We start from the raw sequence: 17073 nt of genomic DNA, 5'->3' as shown, positions 1-17073 counted from the left end.
ATGGAGTACTATTCTGCCATAAAAAAGGATAAGGTTGAGTCAGTTGTAGGTATTTGAATGCTCCTCGGGACCATATAGTTAAGTGAAATAAATTAGACACACAACTTTAAAATTGCATTGTTTCTCTTATATGAGTAATGCAAAATATAAATAAAGAGCAAAATAAAAGGTAAATAATAGGAGTGCTTGCTTCAGCAGCACATATACCAAAAAGGTAGATAATAGGAAATAAGAAGATATATGTTTTGCAAAACAGGAAAGGACCAAGAGATGGAGGTAGGGAGAAGAGGGGAAAGGGATTGAAAAAAGAAGATGCATTATATACATGTACAAACTCCCCACGAGGAATGTAATTGCTATGTATGACTACAAATATGTATTAATAAAAAATAAAATTAAAAAAATAATTTCTCTCCTTCTTAAGGCTTATTAATGGTGCAGTGTGTGTGTGTGTGTGTGTGTGTGTGTGTGTGTGTGTGAGAGAGAGAGAGAGAGAGAGAGAGAGAGAGAGAGAGAGACTTTTTGGTGGGGTATCTGGGATTGAACTTGGTTCAATCCGTTTGTGAGGCAGGCAAAGGCACCACTGAGCTAAATCCCCTGCCTGAGAGAGACATTTTTAATCCATTCAGTTGTCCATAAACACTATGTTTGCGTCCACATTTTGGCTACCATATTATGATAATGCTGCTATGAACAGGGCTATACAACTATCTCTTTGAATCCCTGTTTTCAGTTCTTTGAAGAATATATACAGAGGTGGAATTTTTGGATCACATGATTATTTATTTTAATTTTTTGAGGAATAGTCGTAATGTTTTTTATAACTGGTACATTATTTTATATTTCTACTATCAGTGCAAAAGGGTTCCAACTTTTTCACATTCTCACAAATACTTATTTCCTCATTAACATAGTCATCCTTATGGTTATGAGGACCTAATTCTGAATTTTAAAAACATTATTATAAGCTAAGACTTATATTTAAAATTAAGAAATATAGCTGACAAATATAGATGCACAAAAAATTTACTATGAAAACTCCAATGTGATATCACCATTTTATTGGGAATCAATATAAATTGCTTGAATTTTGGTTACTTTCAGAAGCAACAATGTACAATTTATGTTCTGCTATCTACAATATTTTTTCTTTATCTTTCTTAAATCTTCACTATAAACCTATTAGCATATTATCATTTGAGGTAATGGATCCAGAAACTGACTTTTTCCATTTTAAGTAAATAACTTAATACCCCCTATTTTAAAAATAAGAAATGAGGCTTATATATTTGTCTAAGCTTACACATCTGGGGATTAAGAAATGAAGATTAAAGCCACCAAATAAGACTTTCCACAAAACTATGCCCCTAGCCCCCATCCTATGTAGCTTTAATTTGATAGAGGAAGATTGAATTATAATCTAAACCCAGAACATCTCATTAAATTAACCAAGTTTTCTTCTCATTGATAAGAATTCAAATTGAAATTTAAATTGTGTAATTCAGTGGCCTGGCTCCTTTAGGTGCAGATGTTATAATGTCATTTGATAATTCATCCTGACAGTTGAAAGGGAGGAAAATTATTGAAAAAATACACATATCATTTAAAATAGTTAATTCAACAAATTCTGGGAGTATTTGGTGTTTTTTTTTAACAGCTTTCAAAGTGTTATTTATGTATAGAAGAAAAAAGGAGTGTCAAAAGAAAATATAAAATTGCAAAAGTCATCGAATAATCAGAAGAGATGGTTTATATTATGTTAATGAAGCCATAATCCTTTAGTATAATATTTTACTAAATTTCAGTTGATAAACTCTGCAAGTGTAAAAGAAAAAAGAGTTTCGGAATATATAGAATATATTCCCATAGAAGAAAAAGGGAAAGCTATTAAGATCAACAGAACAAAAAATAAAGGCAGATGGGGAGTAAATTAACCTTCAGATTCATTGCTGCATGATAAAGGGAGATAGAACTGAAAGTTGTCTTCAATGCTTCATTCCAGATTGTGAGAAAATATTCTGGCTGTAACTGCTCTTAAGGTGATTTGTTACCAGTAATGAGATGATCATATTTAGACTATAAGTTCAAGGTAGAATAAATCATTGTTCCACAGTTAATCAGTGAAATGATCATTCATGTAAGATTTCACAAAGGGAGGTTCAAAATATATCTTATAGAATATTAAATAAATACATATATCTAGAAGTTTAGTTTACTTTTAAAATAAGTTTCTTGACAATCTAGACACAGCATCTGTGACAGTAAGGGATACATTTAAGAGAAATTTTGCTGGCCTTTGGTCTACCTGCAAAAAAAATTAACCAGAAGTGAGCATTTTGGGGGAGAAGGAAAGCTCAATAATAAGGATTCTATGTCAACAGACAAACCACCTCATCTAAATTCCACCCCTCAGTGAAGAGTATAGTATGTGGCAAGCTAATATGGGCCAAATCACAAGGGAAAATTTCTCCTTTGTACATCATTCAAGCACTTTCTTGACCATAGCTCTCCAAATTTGCAGCAGGAATTTGCTGTTTTGGTTTCATTAGTCTTTAAAACTCCCCTTATTTCCTGATTTCAAGGACACATGTTGAGAGCTTTTCCTGTTGCAATGATCTTGCAATGGTTTGAACATTGAGGATGTCCTGAAGGGTCCTGTGTTAAGAGCTTGTCTCCAGCCCATGGCGCTCTTGGGAGGCAGTGGAGCCTTCAGAAGGTGGGGCCTAGGGGAGCTCTGAGGTCGTTGTTATGATGCCCTTCAAGGAGCCCATGGAACCTTGGTCTTACTCTCTTTCTCTACATCACTTCCAGCCATGAGGTGAGCAATTTTCCTCCTCCAGCACCCAGCAAGGATGGACCACCACAGACCCAAAGCAATGCCAGCAACCATCCATGGACAGAAGCAAGCCAAGCAAACTTTGCTCTTTATAAAAAGCTGATCATCTCAGTTATTGTCACACAAACTGAAAGCTGATTAGCACCAACCTGGATAAAGTACTCACTCTCTTGAAGTTTGAGTTTTGCAGAATTATTGACAGTTTTACAGAAGTTATTAAAGTGACAAATTTTTATTAAAAGAAATACAGTAACAGACCCTCTAGTCATTCATATTATCGAAATAAAAATTTTGTATCTATGTGTTTTAATATATTATTTTTAGAAAAAATTCAAACTGCTTTTGTTTTTACAAGATGTAACCACTCCAGGTTGCCATTTGGGTTAAAAAACTAACTAACTGAAAACATGATACTACATAGGCTGGGTAAGAGTTTTCAGTTATAAAAAACCAGCAAGACTCATAGAGACCAAGAGGCCCAGGGAGAACAGTATCTATCAGACAATAAAGAACTAATGGAAAAAAAGGTCTTTTGCATAAAAATAAGCCTAATCCCTTCCATATCATACTGTTTCTGCTTAGTGCCTACCAGCTTCCCTGGTCTCCTTTCAATATTTCTTCATTTTTTAAAACTTTTTTCTCTTCTCAGGGCATTCGCACATGCTCTTATCAGGGCGTTTATTTTTGTCCTTGCAATGTTCTTGCCTTCAATCTCTGAATGTCTTCTCATCTTTTAGGTCCCAATCTATATGGAACCTCCTTACAGAACATAGTCTTTACCTCTCCACCTTAATGAGTTACCCCATGTCATTCCACGTTTCTCATTTTCTACTCTTAAAGCCACTTAATTTTCTTAGGAAGACTTTTCATAATATGCGATATGTATACTTATTAGTTCATCTTAATGTCTGACAGGCTCCTTCACTTGCCTCTTAGTTTCAAATTGGAAAGAATTATATTTTCACTTGTTTATTCTATCACAGTGTTACCTGGCTACACAGTGGGTCCTAGATCAATACCTAGTGAACAAATGCAAAAATGAATGTGACGTATTAACCCATTTGCACATCTAGAAACAAATAAGATACTAAGAAATTTATAAATGTGAGTCAAGGTGAGAAGCATTCAGTGTTATCTGGTTAGAAAAGTAATGAAGGTCTGATATCCTTTCTAAAAGAAGTATTAAGAAATATTGCACAAGCTTTTAACTGAAACAAAACCTTTCAAGGTACATTGTGACTTGGAACATTGGATTTGATGCAGTGCAGAACACATAAGTGATCACTGCTTTTAACATAAAGTTAAAATTGGATTACATTTTTCTCTTTAATTTTTTTTAATGTGGAAAGACTTTTGGAATGGGATTCAGGAGTCCTAGATTTAGTCTTCTCTCCTTTGCTGCCTGAGACCTGAGGCAAGATTTTACTTAACTTCTTTAATTTTCAGGTTCTTCATCTTTAAAGAGGAGTCGAGCCGGGGATTTAGCTCAGTGGTTCCACTGCTTGCCTCAAGTCCTGAGTTCGATCCCCGGTACCAAAAAAAAAGGAGTAGCTATTAGTAGGTCCTTTATTGACTTTGAAGTTTTGTTATTTTTCCCACTGGCAACACTGAAATTTTGCTGTTTTATCTCACAACTGGTTCACCAAGTCATCAGCAAAATAAAAGGCAAGCAGGAAAGTAATTTAATCTTCCATATACTTAGGGTTTTTTTCATCCAGAGAATTACTTAAAAATACATTCAGACATGTACATATATTTATTTATCATTCCCTGAATATTATATACTAACTTTTTTGTTCCAATTTCTGTATTAAGTGTGGGAAACAAAACAATGAATAGACCTGACATGACTTTTGATCCTAGAGAAGGGTCTAGGATCTGTTACCAGAATTTGGACTAAGTAGTGATCTGTGGTACACTGGCTTCTCAACTCTTGGATCCTTCTCAAGAAGATTTGCAAGAAGATCCACAGAAGAAAGAAAGTAGTAGTTTATAGCAAGCTCTTTATTGTAGAACAAACATGGGTTGAGATCGAGTTTGTCTATAATAGGACAAGTATAACATTATTTATTGAGGATAAAATAAAAGTACAGCCTCATGAAGGGAGGGCAGACAGTGCCCAGAGATCCCAACTGCAGCAAGGTCCAGGGTCAATTTCTCTTTTACTGTCCTAGAATCTTGGGAGTAGTCAGAATCTGTGGCTACTGAGGCTTCTTCTAGTCAACTGTGAACCTTCATGTTTACATCTGAAAGTTTTGTAACTTATATTGTCCTAGTCCAAACAAATATGGTAGCCAGTGTCCACTGAGGGGTCAAAACTGCAATACAAATGCATGTGAATGAAGCAGCAGGTCAAGCATGATCAACCTAAGAGTCAACATGGGGTTTTGCCCCCTCAGTGTGACTGAGTGGGCCCTAAAAATGTGAGACTGGGTAGGTGGGAGAAACTGAAGGGGCTTGAAGTGCTTTGCTCAGAAAATTTGGGGACCACAGCTCATGAAATTAGACCATGGTATGAAGAACTTCCTCCCTGGGCTCAGCTGCCAGTCTCTTATTTGGAGCTAAAGTCTAGCTAACTGCCTCTTTTATCTGAGCCATTGTGCTCTCACTCTTCTATCTAGATGATGCTGAAAAGGAATCCTATATCTACCTAAAGTTTTACTTGGGTACATGGTACCATTATAACAAACCATAGTTTACGAAAGATGTGAAAAGATTAGGTAAACTACAACTGGTACGGAATTTTCTGCACCATTATAGACCTAGACTTCACATAATGAAGTCAATTTGCTTTGGCATATATTTCTCTAATGGACTGATAGTTTGAACAATATGAAATGATCACTTCTGTAAATCAGTGATGGTTGTACAGTGGCAGTTTCACCTGGCTGAATTATGTAAATAATTTTAAGTGGAATAAAGGTGTTGTTATGTGTATCCTTTATTAAATTTACAAATTCCAAAGCAATATTATCAATTTCCTTATTATAGAATGTTTAAAAGACTTTTGACATGCCTCCCATTAGAGTGTAAAACAAATGTCTTTAATATAGAATAATTGTTTTGTGTAGTATGATAGGAAACTTCAGAATGTGTTTCTCAATTACTTAACAGATGGGTATGAAACACTATATATGCCACAAAATTTAGTACATAAAACATAATTAAGAGAAAAATTCACTTTAGAAAAAGAAATTATAATATATATATATATATATATTCCTTTAACACTCTAAGAATAATAGATCTTTCCAGATGCTTGAAAATGGAAATGACTTAAAAATAAACTAGAAATTATGCAGCTTATATTGATCCAGTGTATTTTCATGGATTAAGTCCTCATTTAACAAAGACTATATTCTTAGCACTAAGTTTTGTACATACGTGAAACGTTTTTATTGAAAATATAATACCCAAATTTTCAACCATCTAGAAATTTTTCTCACTCTCTTTCTCATGCCCCAGGGTGAAGGCTTCACTCTTATCTATGTGAACTATATAAAACTGACTATAAATGACCATTTGGAACCTGCAGAGACAGGAGTCAAATATGGTTGTAAGTTTTACACTCCAGAAAACTGTGATTGGTCCAAAAGTTGGTAAGTGAGTCCTAGTAGGCCCAATTAAAGAATAAAGATCAGATATATGCCAATTTAAGATCTTTATTCCATAAGAAAATAACTGGGACCATCAACACAAGTGTACTTGAATGGAACAAGTTTTTTATCCTCAGGTGAAAAAATTGCAACAGGAACCTGGATATATAAAGGTTAATCAATTTAATCCAAATTTGTATTTTAAGGACAAATAAGTGACATAATTAACAAATTAATGGAAATGAATTAAATAATTAAATGAATTCTAACCATGGAGAAAATATCACTTTATACTGATGTATTTGAAAAAGAAATTTTATAATGAATTATACATGAATTGAGCATAATCTGATATGAAAAAGTAGAAATGAGAAAGAAAGATATTCTAGCCTGCTTATAATACGTGAACAGTTGGGCAAAGATGGCCTTTTAAAAAGACTTTAAAGGCACAGGGTCTACTAAAATGGTATAAATTGTGAAACAAGAAAAGGCAAGTGGAGGTCAAATTATATGACATCGTCTCATTGCATCAACATACAAAAAAACACAGCTAAATGAACTTTGTTTCTTTTTCCTGTTTCTCCACCCATGGAACTACGTAGAAAGACTGTATTAACAAAGGTCGCATATTTCTGTTTGCTATATATTAAATATTAGCAAAAATATTAAAACATAATTTTATTCATGTTCTTATATTATTGATATGTAATTCTAATAATCATTGTAAGCCTGTGATTTTATGCTGAAAAATAGTAACAGAGAGAAACAGGAGGTGGAGAGAGAAAGAGAAGAGGAGGCACAGAGAAAATGATCAGAAGTTACCTTTTTGCCCTAGAGGTAGATTCCTTCCTTGGTGGTACACCATTCTATTTTTGATTTAACATTTGAGGATAATGTGTTTTACTTATCAAATGATGCCAGACTAGCTTAGTAAGTGCTAGTAAATGTGATTCAGAGCACAACAGAGAAGGTCTATGAAAGCCTGAATCTGAACTTTTACAAGTTGAAGAAAAAATTGCAGTCATAAAGATAATGATCGATAGATGTACCACCATTCTAATTAAGAACACCAGAGTCTGTCTGATGTTTGGAAATAGAGTTGATGACCTGAAAAATGACCTTACACTTAAAAATATCAAGTTTGTGTTGCAAAGGAGGTAGCAAGGTAGTGATGTCAGCTGAAATATTTTTTTAACTGTGGATTGTAATGGATGCTGTGGGAAATGGATAAGTCTGAACACTTTCAACAATATATTATGACAACCAACATAAGCTAGGACAGCCATACAGATGATATGTATATAGGTGTACAGATTTAGAAGTAAGTTTTCTTGGAATCTAATATTCTTTCATTTAAAGTATTTGTCATTCTAAGTTATAATTTCACCCTGATTAAAATGTTTACCTTTTATGAATAAAAGCAGAAGAATATTTTAGAGATAACTCTATTGTTCTATTTTATGAAAAGCATTATGGAATTCATACTTTTGATTTGAATCTTACGTAGAGTGATTTTAGGTTGTCTTTGCCATTACGTGGACACCTTTAAACCTAAGTCCTTACAAGTGGATATTGATATTATCATTCTTTTTAATTTACAATAGGAGGTTATAGCATTTAAATTTAATTTTTAAACAGAAAAAATTGTTTCCTTATAATTCAAGTACTATATAAGCTGACGTTCTCTTTTGTGGAATTCAGAACGCAAAATTTTTACATTTGTGGCTTTCTTAATGGAAAGTATAACTTAAGTCTCTTTTCTCCAAATATTTAGTATTTCCTTTTCTTCATATTTTGCATTCTCATCAATAAAATTTACAGTGAATATATTCCAAAATCTACTTATAGGAAAAGCTTGAAATGGACTTTTCAGAGTCCTGCATTGCATAAATTGTAAGTTTGGATATTTTTAGGTTAATATTAATTAATTGAAATTTCATAATATATTATTTATACAAAGATAGGCACAGAAACATAGTCTCAAAAATCATTCCAAAATGATAAATGTTTATGAGTCAAGTGGTCATCTAATCTATAGCTTTGACTTCATATATCAAATCACTTCTCCACATCTGCTGTAATTTTCTTTGTTTTTTCCCCCAGTAGAGGGTGCAAAATATTAAACCTTGGAACCACTGCATAAGTTTGTATTAAAATAATGGTGATTTGCAAATACAAAGGAAAAAATATTCTTCACATGGAGTTTGACTTGATTATAAGGAAGAACGCTAACTAAACAACATTGCTGCCCAGAAGAAAGTGTCATGATTGTCAGTAATAATCATTCAGGGGGCAATTTTACTAGGGAGATTTGTAAAATCAGGGTCACAGTAAAGACAGTCGAATCATAAAACAGCTTTACCGTAGATTTAGAAAGAACAGTAACATTTTGATATCCGTAAATGTATAAAATGTACATTTTAAATGTAATAAAAACAATTTATCAATTCAGATCTTCAAACATGACGTAAAGTAGAATCATCTTCAGATGTCTTGGACACAAATCACAGATATCTTAGAACTGCAGTGGTAAATTAAACTATCCAGCTCTAGGATGTGTTTTTCTCTCATTTATCTTTTTAATATCCTGACCTAGTAGATTGAACTGTTTGCAATGATTCATTTCTGCCTGGATCTGTGTCTTTTATCCCAAGATTTTTCTGTCTTTTTCATAAACTCAAAGCACATCTTACCCCTTGCTTTAGGATTAGCTGTTTTGCTCTTTTTTCCTTCTTTTTTCTTCCAAATACAAGAAAGGTTTCTGGGTAACCACTGCATCTTCTTCTGGCCCATCAAGGTCTACACAAGTGGAACACAGTGAATCAAATCTGTAAAAAGGAACCAAGCCCAGCCAGGCCCACAGCTGCACCTGGAACTGTCTAGCCAAGCACTGCTACATAACTGATAGGTGAGCATAAATGAATGATTTTGATGATTTATTTTTGTTTTTTTGACACAGAATCTAGTGATGTAGTGAAAGAACAAAGGATAATGTAGTCCGCTCTATCCGACTGAGAGTTAAAGACTATTGGTAAAGACCACTGTATTTCTTAGAGGAGCAACCTTTTATAAATTCATAGAATCAGAGGTAAAATATAGATTTCATTACCAACTACAATTTAAACCATCAAGACACACACAAGGCAAGGCAAAGACATTTCTCTTTTATAATTTAGATTTTATTTTTAATGAAACATATGTCTAATAAAAATGTAGACTGAATGATTCTTGCCATTTCAATAAATATGAATTGTGTACCTACCTTGTACAGAGGATTCTGTTACAGGAACTTCCCAAATTCATACAGAAATTTAAAAATTTTTTTTACAGTCCTGGGGCTTAAATTCAGAGCTTCATGCATGCTAGGCAAGGTTTCTATCACTGAGCTACACCCCCAGTCATGCACTAATGTAATACAGATCTGGATACCCTTGGATAACTGTGACATTATTGGAAAAGTTACAAAAGTATACGATAAAATATAAATTTCCTTGAACTCAACAGTTCTTGCCAATAATGATAGATAAGGCTTATACCCAACAACCATAATCCAAGGTAGAAAATAATGACCACTTAGAGAAGTTTAGAACTTGCCATGAGGGCTTAGAGGAAGGAGGCACTTGGAAAGACTCAACAAAACAGAGATGACTTTAAAGGTGTTTAGAGCAGAGGGCTAGAGGTTGCTTCCATTTTTTGAGGCTTTAAGGATATTAACATATTTTAAAATAGCAAAAGTGGTTTATAAAAGTTGTGGTGTGTTTTTAACATTTTATTTTTACCTGATGACATAATTCAGAAAAGCAATGACTATATATAAAATTTTACAAACTTATTTAACGATCATATTAAAATGTTAATTTGAGAAGTTTTATAAATGTGAGACAAAAATTAAATGGCGCTGCTAAGCCTTCCTGGGATGGGTGTGGGTTGGAAAAGAGGTTTGGAATATTACAGGCAAAATGAGGAAGAAATGGACAGGACTTCCTATGTACTGGAATTTAGATTATGAAATGGTATAAAAATCATTTTCAGAAGTCCTCACCCTACGGTCTGCCTCCACACTCATACCAGTATATGCAGTGTCAATGAGTGCTGTTAACTGAAATAATAAGACTAAAAATAATCCATGCATCCAAAGGCAGCCACTGTTCAGTTAGGGTGCGGATGGGTGTGTCCCTGGTGAGGGTGCAAAGGACAGCAACAGAAGCAACCCTAAGTCTCAGGCTAACACACATGATGAAAGTATTGATCTGGGGTGGTGTCTAAAGTTTTTTATTTCTAACAAGTTCCCAGGTGGTGCTAATATGAGTGGTCCTCAAACCAGAGTTTGAAAAACAAGTATCTAGAAGATATTTGTTCAGATTTTCACTGAGACCATGACTTGTGGAAAACAAGCATGGACTAGACTACAAGAATCTTTCTAGGGCAAGTACTGACCTCCGCAACCTATTTTCTATTGAGAGAAGCCACTGTTTATCATGACTATATCTTCAAGAACTGATCTTCAGGTAAGCCAGTGGACAGGTAAGTGGTGGGCCTACCACCACTAGGGTTTGACTACTGTACTCCTGTGAAGTATAAAAGGCTTAATATAAATGGGTGGCCCCAGGGATTCAAAAACATAGTTTGCCACCTTTGTGCTTTGTGATGTTCAATACAAGATTAAGTATTTCAGAGAGACCATGGCCACTAAACTCTGAGGCCAAATTAAAACCTTCACTTTCACAAGGGCTAAGTTTCTCCAGATACTATCTTTGGCAATGATTTCAAGATTAGATTATAAATTAAGAATAGCTAGGAAGATTTTCTGAAAATCTTAGGTGGCAAAAACTTCAGTCGGTTAGGAAGAGGACTATGCCTCCCCAAACCTCCTAAACCAAAAGGAAACTCACTATTTCTAATTAGGCAAAGAGTCTTCACTGTCACCACGCTGTACGCATGGTCAATAAGACCAGGGAAGAGTGGCTAGCAGGTTGTTTTAGCAACCAGAATACAAGAAATTCAGGCTGCAACAAGTATCACTAGCCATGCTGTACAGGCACATCTGACTCCATGGCTAGTTCAAGTATGGGAACCTGACTCAGGTTTCATCTCCCTCTGCCTAAAGATAGCGTGTAACCCAAGTTAGAACAATGAGTACAATGGACATCTTCAAGAACTTCTCCAGAAACTGCTGGAGTAAAAATAGTCTCTTTCTGATGGACTTGAATTTGAGAGGATATAAGTGTACAGCTGCCAGAGGTCACCAAATGGAGGGAACATGTTTGATGCTGAATTCAATACAAAGGACAGAATAAAGAGACTGAGTGCTAATGAGGGGATTTGAGGCTCTGGATTTGGCTGTGTCTGAAGCTACTGCCAGCCCTGGATATTTCATTTCTTTTTTTTTTTTTTGTATTAAATTCTTTTATTGGTACATTGTAGGTATACAACACAATTACATTTCTCATTGGGAATTGTACCTTTATATAATGCGTCTTGGTTCTTATTTTTTCCCCATTCCTAGCCCTCCCTTCACGCCCTCCACCCTTCCCTATTTACAAAGACTTTATTTCCATTTTTTTCATTTCTCATCATTTTTTCCTTTCCCTTCTTTCCTTTCCCCTGTGCCTCCCACTATCCCTACCCCTTTGGACCTTTTATTCCTATTTTACATTATCAATTACCAAGGGAGACTATGTAAAGGTGCAGATTTCCAATGATATTTCATTTCTATGACAAATAGATTTTCCTTTCTATTTGGATATCTATTGTTTGGAATCAAAAGTTCTCCAACTTAGATAGAATCCTAATGAGAAGAATCAGTGTGTGAAGTTGAGAGATTTGTATTTAATTTAGAATGTAGTTTCAAGTTTCTTGAATTCAAGATGTAGAATGAGGTATGGAAGAGGTGATGGGCTGTGAAATGAATTTACTATAAGTCAACTACAATTTACTTAAAAAAAAGAGTGACATATGAGTGGATAAATAAAATATTATTATTAAATGGATAAATAAAATATTGTCTCTGGACTTAGGTTGGGTATTCATTAAAATACAGAGCGGTCCCCTGAGCCACTTGTATAGCTTGATCAGGTTGGTGGGTTAAAAGTGTGGAGAGGGTAAGTACGTCATATACCTAGAGGAGTCCTGTTTGCAGTACATATCTATAAAACAATTTTTAATTGTATGGGTTTCAGAATAGGGAACTGATCACATTTAACACAGATTCAGAAAGACCACACTGTTTTAAAAATCTAATCTACAAAACATTGCAACAGATGCAGAAGGTTGGAGGCTTTGACAATTCTATTTAGTAAGCAGTAGAGGGAGAAATAAGGAAGGAGAGTCACATTTTCCTCTGCTTTCCCACATTTAATGTCCAGAATGCTTCCTGACTCATTGTAGCCCATATGCCTCTACCCACTTTATGTTTTAAGCCCAAATATTTTATTCTCAAACTGAAGGTAGTTGAACCAAGTGAGTTTCTAGTTCCAGGATGAAATGTTCAACCACGAGCCAGAAACTATTTGAAAAATCACCTACTCCTATCCCATGTGTGTCATAAGCAAACAGATGTGTTATAATGAGCAAATGCATGTATCTTATTGCTGTCTGTGGCATATGAACACACAGCTATCCAAGTAGAAGAAAAATAATGGGAAAATAGGTTTTTAACCAAAATATTTATATTTAAATTCTGTATTTAATTTGGGAGTGGGTAAAATAAATGATACATGAATATAATAGATCCATCCGTAAGTGGAAATAATACCACCATTAGCTTGTATTTTATAGTTGCATTTCCTTTAATCTGTTTTTGAAAATGGGTTTTGTTTTTGAACTGACAGTTCTCAATCAATGATGAGTTTCCCTATGACTATTCATTACTTGTTACAGCTAAATCTCCGGTGTGGTGTGGTGTGAATATTTATGAAGCCTGTTCCTTTTTTTTGATTGGCTCTGATCCGGGTAGCCTTATTAAGAATAAGGTTTACACTAGATTTGCACTCTTGGTATACAGAGCAGAATACCAAACACAGGGTAGAGCTGGAGTGTTTTCAACAAAAACTGCACTTCGGAGTATTAAAATTTGGAAGCATCTCTGCAGCCCCCCAGGCTGCATTCTTGTACCTTATGTGAGTTTTGCAATTCTGCCATTCCTTGTTCAAAGTTAATTATCTAGATTTTAAATGTAAGAACTCTCTGAAAAAGAGAGGAGGGAAAAAGAGAAAGAGGCAGATTTATTCTCAAATGATCAATCACTGAATAACAAAGGTGTGTATCTGAGAACTTTATCATCACTTTTTCAACAAGAGGTATAAAACTATTTTTCCTTAAGAAAAAGACATGGAGATAAATAATTGTAAAAAAATAAATGCATATAAACATGTTCAGAAGAGGAGAAGTCTGTTGTGAAATTATATTGTTCTCTAGTATGTATTGTCTGTAGTTTGTTAGACTTAATACATCTAGAATGTAGACCATGAGTAGTTAGTTACACTAGCAAATTTATAGCACAAATCAAAGACAGAACAATGAAAATATCCCAGGGGGAATAAGTGTACCTTTTTCATATTCATAAAAAATGGATACTGAATAGAAATTTTGATAGCATTGCTAAAATGAAAACATTTATGAAACAATATTTAAATAACTTATTTCCTTGAATGTCTCTAGTTATCACCCCAAACTTTACATACAAAACTAGCACAGTCTGCTCTATTGAAAGGCAGAGTTGTATTGGACAATTGTAACTATGTAGTGACTCTGCCTGGGGCAGCTTCGTGGCAGTATGGCTTGGCCATTTCTACAGCATCATACACTAGCTGAACCTTGACTTTGGTGTAATGTTGTGCTGGGGTTATATCAAAATTATTAATAACTATCTTTCAATTTGTGTTGTGTAGATGAATTTCAATTGGACAATGGACCTCAACTGAATACAAAGTAAACTGGTTAAGTCTACAACTGAGTGAGAAGGTGCTGATAGTCCAGTGGAAGGCCACACTTCCCACTGGAATCAGAATTTTGCTTCAATTTCAGAAAGAGAGTAAGAAACACTAATGACCTAGATATCTTTTATATTATCTCTTATTGGTATTCCTTCACCACTGATGAGAAAATTACGATACAGAAGGACACTGAAAGACAGAGCAACTAATAGTTCTTTTTCATTTCAGTCATTCTTCACTTCTCAGTAACCCACAAGAGCATTGGTAGACTGCAGGCATGTCAGGCTATACAAAAGCACCTGATGTTCTTTTGTCCCTGTTCCCACTGCTCTGCGAAAACAAAATATGTATTTATATGTAAGCTACAAAATACAAATGATGTAATTTCAGTGATTCTGTTTAGGAGTTAAATGCTTTTGTATTTAAAATATTAAAACTGGCCTTACACAACATAGAGATCAATAGTAAAATCTGCACTAATATTTAGCATTTTTAATTCTTAGAACCATCTAAAACAGCTAACAAAAACCATCATGAAAAAATCAAGACTGAGAGATACCACAGAAGAAGGAAAAACTTTATATATAAACACCTTTTCCCCTGCTTTTATAAGGGGTCCTATATTTTTATTTTTATTTTATACAAGACACCACAAATTATGCACTCAACCATTAGCAATGTATAAAATATGTAAGTAATATTATACTAATTTTTCCTCTTCCTTTTATTGTGTGTTTCAACTCTGCAGTTGAGGATGTCAGACTCAAGAACCAAAGAAATTTGCCTAAAGGTTATAATAGGAAAATTTTAATAAACTTTATTTCAACGAACTAACAATCTTTGTTTAAAACTGTAGAAATCCACCCCTCCATCACTCTCAATGGTATTTCTATTCATGTGACCCATTAGCCCTTAATTTTAAGATATCTCTATTTTGTATTATAAGTGGTCAACCAACATCTTACTTGATAATATTCCTGATGCCTTTAATAGCTGCATACCTGCATTAATAGGAGTAGTTTTTATTAGTCCAAGTATCAGATATGAAATAACCAAATGTGGGGATTGTCACTTATAAGTGTCTGGATCTGCTTGGAGGTTATGCCCACATACATTATATTGCCTGAATATCACCTGATTAGTTGTAGCCATGCCCACCATTAGTTATTTAGTCATCTAAGAGTTTGACTGGGAGAAAGACTGCTTTGTCAGCATTTTGGTTACTTGCTTGTTTATACCCACGAACAAACCATCCCTCCTGCACTAATCATCCCAGTAAGTGAGACAGTTGTCATAATACTTTGAGAATGCTTAAGCCACCTAAAAATCTCTTTCAACCTCATCTTTACAATAGCTTGTAGTTTGCAATAATTTCATAATTACCAAAGAAATAATGGAAGTCATTGTTTTATGGTAAAAAGTACTTGCAAACCTATTAAGGTTCAATAAATCAAGAAATCAAGAAAATACAGCACCTGGTTTTGTGGTTGTTGTTTTCAATTTTCAAAGTGTTTTGATTACACTGATTGTATCCTGTGGCAATTGAACTTGGTTAGAAGAGAAAATAATTGGAATGAAATGACTTATTCAGGATTTTATGGACCATAATACAAAACAGGTAAGCAAACAAATGCTTGGACTAGCAAGTGGTAAAGTCTAATTTCTAAAACTACAATGACCAAAAGAAATGTTGCAGCAAAATAAGTCTTTGAATTTTTCTGCCTGGCTTAATGACAGTGGTGGGGCCTGAGGGAGTATAGGAGGAAGCAAAATATTTAATCTGGTATAGTGATATAAAATGGCTATTAACTTAGAACCTGCCCACCAATTTAACTAGATTACTCAATGAGGAGGAAAAATGGAGGAAGTCTACATGCAAGCTTTGTTCTTAGATTGACTAAGAAGGACTATATTTATTTCTTAGGGCTGAAGTAGCAAATTAGCATAAGCTAGGTAGCTTTAAACAGCAGCAATTTATTGTCTTACAATGAAGAAGTCCAGATGTTTAAAGCCAATGTGTCAGCTCAGAAGGAGACTCTGTTTTGTCTTCTCTTCTACACTCTGGTGCTTTCTAGACATCCTTGGAATGTCTTGGCTGGCAGAGGCCTAATGCCAGTCTCAGCCTCCAGGGACACATGTCTATCTAGCTTCCGTCTATCTGTGTTTTCACCCAGTTTTCTCCTCTTTTTTAATGTTTGTGTTCAAATTTATAAAGGTCACCAGAGATTAGATTAGGATCCACTACAGTTCAAGTATGATTTTATTTTAATTTATTTGAATTTGAAAGACCTATTTCAAAATAAGGCCAGGTTCATGGGCACCTGGAGTCAAGACTCAAACATATCCTTTTGAGGGACTTGATACATCCCATAATAAGTGTGTCTCAAGCTCAGATGTACATTGGAGTCCCATGGACCATTTGTATAACATCCTCTGTTATATAGCGGCCCTCAGAGAGTCCACAGTAATCAGTTTAGGATGAAACCAGGACATCTAGATTTTTAATGTCCCTGAGGTAATTCCAATATATAGTAAAATCTCAGAACCACTAGACTAAAGAGTCTAGTTAGCAGTTTCTGAAAAAGACATTTTAGAATTATGAAGTATGTTCCAAGGAGAAAAAAATTCTTCTTTCATCATTGTAACAAAAATGAAAAGTCAAAAGTCAGTGATATGAGCGAGGAACAGGTAATCAAAAAGAATTTTA

Source organism: Heterocephalus glaber, unplaced genomic scaffold (assembly GCF_053883595.1).
Source record: "Heterocephalus glaber isolate CG9 unplaced genomic scaffold, H.glaber_assembly_v1.0 deba00001472, whole genome shotgun sequence".
NCBI classification, from domain to species: domain Eukaryota; kingdom Metazoa; phylum Chordata; class Mammalia; order Rodentia; family Bathyergidae; genus Heterocephalus; species Heterocephalus glaber.
Note: the sequence above shows the minus strand (reverse complement) of the source record.